The sequence below is a fragment of the Notolabrus celidotus genome, chromosome 2 (genome assembly GCF_009762535.1).
Source record: "Notolabrus celidotus isolate fNotCel1 chromosome 2, fNotCel1.pri, whole genome shotgun sequence".
NCBI lineage: Eukaryota > Metazoa > Chordata > Actinopteri > Labriformes > Labridae > Notolabrus > Notolabrus celidotus.
This window is the reverse complement of record NC_048273.1, coordinates 24281067-24287697: the sequence shown is the minus strand read 5'-3', so window position 1 is coordinate 24287697 and position 6631 is coordinate 24281067. Positions and strand designations below refer to the sequence as shown.

Here is a 6631-nt window from a genome sequence, read left to right as displayed (position 1 = left end):
GTAGAGGAAGTCAATGAGGGATTAGAGGTGGGGACAGCGGGGGGTGCAGAGCAGCAGACAGAGGGCCTCTCATTGTTTACTGAAGGAGTCATTAAAACATTTCTTTGTCTCTTTATTGCCGTTTTGTTATGATGCGTTCACTGTCACTTGTTTAGCATCTATTGTGCATCTCGAGGCCTCCTCGCCGCTGCCCTGTCAAGAAAGAAAGGCGCACACAGTGACAGCTTCTCCTGTTTTATTAATAACGACTGCCGGCTTTAAAGCAGACAAACAGCTCGTCTTTAGGATGGGCCATTACCCTTTTGTTTCACACCTCTGTTTTTATGAACTCCACCTGTTTACTTATTATTTATTTTCACTGTGACTGGTGAAGAGATGAAGAGGAGAGAAACCTGACAACTGTTTGGATGATTAGAAAGTCCAGCACTGCTCTCATTAGAAGACAAAAATATATAACCAGATCAAATTAATAATGACAACATTTTCTGCTATTTCTTGAAACAGTTGGCACTACAAACTAAAAGAAAAAATGGGACACCATAGTGTTTTATATGTTTAATGTTCAGAGACCTATTAGGATGTGCTTTAAAACATTTGTTCATTGCAGCTGCAGGATTAAGTTCATATGAAACCTAACATTTTCAGCCCTATGGATGTTAAAGGGTAAACGGTGGTCACAAAGCCTTTAAAGAAGTAAAATCACAAATGACTCATACACATCATGATGAATGTTTTCTCTTTGTTTAACCCTCCTGTTATGTTCGTTTCTCAGGAACAGCAATAATGTTCCTGGGTCAACTTGACCCGGGGCATGTTTAATTATCCAAAAGTGTAAGAACCCAAAAAATCCCATACAATTTTTTGTAATCTCATTATTAACTCCATTACTAACCATTTAAATCAATATTTAGTGCAATGGTGTTTTTCAATTCTCACAGATCATGGTTCAATGAGGATAACTCAGTTGTTTTTCATGTGTGTGTTTGTGATTGGGGTGAAATATTTCACACAGCTGCAAAGAAACAATTTGTATTTGATATTTCTGACCTCTTTTAGCCTCCACTTACACTGCCGGGTCAAATTGACCCACAAACAGTATCTATGTAATATAAACATGCAGGGGGGGGTTGCAAATATGTGAAAGGAACCATTTGTATTTCATATGTTGATTACGCTAACTAAGCAAAGCAGAAGAAGTTTCATACCAAAAACATACTTTTAACAATTATTATTATTATTATTATTAAACTTTGAATTGGGTCAATCTGACCCAGAACATAACAGGAGGGTTCATCCATTCATTAGCCTTAATCACCATCTACAGTTGACTTTCTTTATGCTTTGAGACTTGACTTTAACAGCACATCTAAACAACAAGCAGACCCGTAACTACAGCATTGTATTTTGGCATGAAATCCCACTTAACAAGGATCAGTGTCTGAGAAATTTGGAGGGAGAACATGCTGCTCAGTGAAGATCCCAGTGTGGAAATATGCTGGAATTGGCTTTGAGTCAGTGCAACTCTGCGTTCTTATAACAGCTAGGTAAAAACAGGGAAATCCTCTGACTTGAGAGTGGTAGCAAGACTTTGGATAGACCCTCCTATATGAGTCCTTTAAGCCTTGAAAGGCTGCAGGGAAGGAGGCAATGGAAAAAACAACAAAAACACATAACTGTTAATGGAGTCTGATCCAGCAGAGTAAACACAGACTGGTGATTTTGTAAAGGCTCTTATTTTGGAGGAGAAATCCTATCATGGCCAAACAGATAAGAGAACATGTGTGAATGTATTTTACCCAGGCCCACCTGTGCTCCCCTGTTCTTGCTGTGTTCCTCTAATCAATGAGCCCCCTCCCCTCCCCTCCTCACTCTCGACTTGTGGGCTCGTGCCCTACATCAGCGCTCAGCCGCATGTCTGCAGAACTTGCTCTAAACGCTCTGTAAGCACTTTATCACAAACGCTTGTTCTTTTGGTCTTTTTCTGCTTTCTTGTTGTTTTGTTTTTCTTCCCCCACATCTCCCCTCCCTCCTTTAAAAAAAAGAAACCTGCATTCTGACACTCATTAAAAGAGAAAAGAGGAGAAAAACATCAAGAGAGTGAAGCGAGGCACTCTTAGCTCGCCTCTCTCCAACCTGCGGTCACGTACAGCCGTCACAGCGCGGCTTTGTGCGCTTGTTATCTACATCAGACTCCCTCTGTTTTCCATCAGCAGCCACCGCACATAAAGACGATCAATTATGGATCAAATGAGAGCTTCTTTCTTTTAATTCATCGCAGGTTTCCCTTCATGCAGGCGGCCCTCTCTGCTGCTCTCCACAGAGTGAACGGCTCACTGGGAGGAAGGGAATCCACAGGGTCACATGATGCTTCCACCTGCCTGTGAGGCGTCCAGGGTCAAAGGTCAGAGACTGTACTGCACTGGTCATGAGTGCCTTTACTCAATTACACTGCTGAAGTACAAGTTCAAAGTTTGTAGTGCAACACTTCCTCTGTGTAGCAATCCTCCCCTTTCGTCTTTTTGTTTATACTTTATTATCTTTTCTTTTAATGGTAGGTATTACATTTTTATTTCTATTTTTCTCTCAGTTCTTTGTAAATTTACCTTCATCTTTTCCTCCCATCTTTATATTCTTCATCCATTCTTTGGCTCTTCCTTGCTGATGAATCAGTGTTTCATTTTCCTCTCATTATTCATCTTTGTCCCCTTCTTTCCAGTTATTTTTAACTCCTTTCCTTGCACATTTCTCCAGTTTGTTGTCTTTAATTAGTCCTTAAGTTTTTATTTGTGCAAAAATAAAGTTAAACTAAAATGTTTTAAAGTGCAAAGAAAGATGTTTGTAATATCCCATTTGACATAAAATAATTTAATCAGTGGCTTGTAACAGGACCGCACCTTACATAAAATTAAAAACGTCTGTAAAGTCTTGTGAGAAGCTAACGAGCAGGTTTGAGTTATTTTAGATATCAAACTGTCCCTTGGTTTATTACACACATTAGCATCTCTTGTTTGAATAGATCTTGTTCGGATATTTTAAAGACTTCTTAAAACTAAAGAAGTGATGTTCACTTTCTCCATCTCCTGAACTATTTATCACAGTTTTCTTTTATTGTGCTCTCCTAATGTCTCCTATGATTCTTTGTTTTTTTTCAATCCACCTCTCCTTTCGATTTAGTTATTTAATTAATTCCCTCCCTACTCCCTTCATTCTTTCTTTTCAATCTGTTTTCCTCTGATTTTCCTTCCTCTGTTTTTCATTTTTCCTTACTTTGTCTCTTTTTTGACCTTGTCTTCTTTTTCCTCTTTTTCCCTTTTACTTATCGTCGTTGTTCTCCAATTATCAATTTTCTTCCATCCTTATTCTTCCCTTCATATTTCTCTTCCTAAGTCTGTTAGTTCACCTTTCCTTTTTTAACATCTGATTTTATCTCTTTGATATGTACTAATTTCTTTCTTTCTTTCTTTCTTTCTTTCTTTCTTTCTTTCTTTCTTTCTTTCTTTCTTTCTTTCTTTCTTTCTTTCTTCTTCTTCTCATAATGATGTTCTCCCTCTCCTCTGTCCATCGTTTCTTTCTTCCCTGCTTCCCTCCTCTTCCTTTTCTTATCTCCTTGACAATTTACATAATTTCTTCCTCTCATTTCTTCTCTCTTTCACTCCAGTTTATTGATTTACATCCCCTTCTTCTTTTTACAACTGGTACCTAAATCTTGTTAAAAAACCTCCTCAGGAACATCGTACAGTTTATTAAAATTTTCAACAACTCAACTGGTGGAGTATTTTCTATATGGGGTAAAAACATGTTATGAAATAAGTGTTACCTTTACTCCGTGTGTTTGTGTGTGTGTTTGTGTGGGTGTGTGTGTGAGTGTGACTTATCTCTCCAGCTGTTTCAGTCAAACAGAAGACATCAGTATAACGTCATCCCCTCCTCTTCTGTCTCTCCCTCCTCCCCCTCCTCTTATCCCCTCCATCACTCTCATTCATAATTTATCCGGAGGCTGATTTTTTGCCGACACACTCCGGCATGGTGGTGCAAACACTCTCTCCAGTTTCACTCGGGCTGCGTGCTGCGTGGCCACTTCCTCCTGCAACAGGAAGCAGGTGTCGATAAGTACAGGAAGTGAAAACTGGCACCAGCCTCAGGTGAGTCTGTCCTCTTAGGTGTTAGATATCCCTTACCCCACACACACACACACACACACACACACACACACACACACACACAGCTATATCTGGGCACATCTGAGCAGTCTGTTTGTGATTTTTCTTGAATATTTCACTGAAACATTTTTATTATTCTCTGGAAAATTTTTGATACTTGTACTTTTAAAAATCTCTTTTTTAAATGATCTATTCATTTTTTTTCTGGTAATTCTGGGTTCCTGCATGAAACATCATCATAGACATTATAAAAGTGCTGTAAAGCTGTGTTTGTCCACAGAAACACCTGACGAACAACAGAGGAGGCTTGCAGTGACACACAGGTGAGAGTGTCCTCCCAGGTCTTAAATATCACTTACCTGTGTGCTTCACTCAGGCTGCAGTTTACAGATCAATCCCTTCTTTTAACAGGTGCATGAAGTCTCCGTTAACCCTGAGAGTCATGGGACAAAATATAACGTATGGACAGTGAAGAGCAGCTAAGACTGACCTTTATTTGACACTTCTATTGATTGTACAGCCAATCAGAGAGTAGAGATGTGGAGAGAGGACACACAGGGATGACATAAAACATATTGTTTTCTGTCATTTTTCACATATTTCAAATTACTGCAGATACTCTGCATCAACTGTACAAGTTGAAGTTTGGAAACATTTTGGACAAAGATGTAAAACTGGTACAGAAGGAGTCGATAAAAGTCAGGTCATGTGTAAGCTCTGTGAGGCCGTATTAAAATACTGCAACAATACGATCAACTTATGCAACTAATTGAGCGGACACCACGACAATATTTTGTGTTTCTTTCATGATGGACAGACTGTTTGTGGTTGACAGTAGTCATAGGTCGTTGACCCTGAGTCCACAGACTTGACTTTGACAAGCAGTCAGAGCAGGATGGCTTTATTCTTAACCGTGGATTGGACTGTGACTCCCTGCTCCCCTGTTACTGACATAGAAAATGTGTTTGTGTTTGTGTCAGAGGATTCATGTCATGTTCAAATCAGACAGGATGGATTTTTGTATTCTGTGATATTCCCGTGTGGTTGCAGCTCCTCCTGAGGGAGCGCAGAGTGTGAAAATAGGGCCAGATCCCTGAGAGGGTTGTTAGCGTGCGCTTTCAATTAAAGACAGAAGAGAGCTGTAGAGAGACTCAGAGCGTCCTGTTATTAATGAAACAGAGGAGTGCTTGTGTTTACCATGGAGCCATAGGTGGGGCTTAAAGAATGACAAATGACAGTTAAAATAATCACTTATTACGGTGTTTATTAGATAGAATACTTTTAGCTTATTTTCTATTCTTTTATTTACTTCATCTCGTCTCATTTTAGGTTGATAAATCAGTGGATACTAGTGACACACATCAACAAAGCTGTACTCACAAATGCTCAAAACTCCAGAAAGCTGCATGCAGAAACACAAAGAGCAGAAACTTTCAGCCTGACTTTCTACTGACTTTTTCCTGCCATCCTCCCGGTAAAGAGTCTGAGTTACGTTGAGGTGAGCTGATGTGAGAATGCAGCAAGAAATATTCTGGATAATTCACCGCAAACAAGCATGCCGTGGTGGTGACATTTAATTCCTGCAACCGCTGCAAACATGAGGTTTTAGGAGGAGAATCATTTTCAAGACGGGAGATGCAAAGATGTCTGCCCAGCCATCAATTTGTGCAGAGTAATGTTAAAATATTTAAAAACTGTAATCATAGTGTCTTTGTTCTCATCATGCTGTAAACATTACACTGTGATTTTCACAGCAAGTAACTTTGCAAAATGTCAAAGAGAGCTCCTGAAAAATTCTAGAAATTACCAGCAGTGCAAGAGCGAATGGGATTTAAGTAAAATCAAAAAGAACGAGAACATGAGGAAAATTTGCATCAATTGTATTTGTACAACACATTTTCCACCAATCTTAAATTCAGTGTGTTTTCAAAAGATCTTAACAAGCATGCAGAAAGAAAATCCAACAAACAAACAAAGGTATGAAGCTTCTGGTTACAGGGCCCGAAATAATAATAAAAACATGTCTCATATTAGCAAAAAATAACAACAATGATGATAAAAGTATTACATTGTTATTTAAAAAAAATTCTCCATCTGTTGAGGGGAAAGATTGAAGCTGGGCCTGTTTATTCTGATGAAGGTGTTTATAAGGAGAGTTTTTACTGTGAGGTTTAAAGCTCCAGTGAGGAACCTTCTGTTTGTCTCAATTTGGCGCCCCTGTGGACTTAATGATACATTTTGTTCTATTCATGTGTTTGTCATGTTTTCAGCTGAAAGATCTTCTCCTGCTCTCTTTTCAAATCAAAAGTTTCCTCCACTTAAATATTATCTGCTTAAAATAGACTGTGTCTTCAATGTGCTGCCAGGTCTGACCCCCTCAGGCATTGAAAGTTACAGTGTCTGAACTTTTGATGTTTTGGCGGATGGTCTCATTTTCTCTTTTAGGTCTTTAAGAGGCAACACTGTTCAAA

The 6631-nt window shown here is 39.0% G+C and overlaps 1 long non-coding RNA gene across 1 annotated transcript; it reads left to right on the top strand.

The window, feature by feature from the left end:
* Positions 1-2280: 2280 nt before the first annotated feature.
* On the top strand, positions 2281-4708 carry LOC117806524. The gene is made up of 4 exons (XR_004629685.1): positions 2281-2401; positions 3884-4142; positions 4441-4483; positions 4572-4708. It is a non-coding gene; the product is annotated as an uncharacterized LOC117806524 (long non-coding RNA).
* The last annotated feature ends 1923 nt before the right edge of the window (positions 4709-6631 follow it).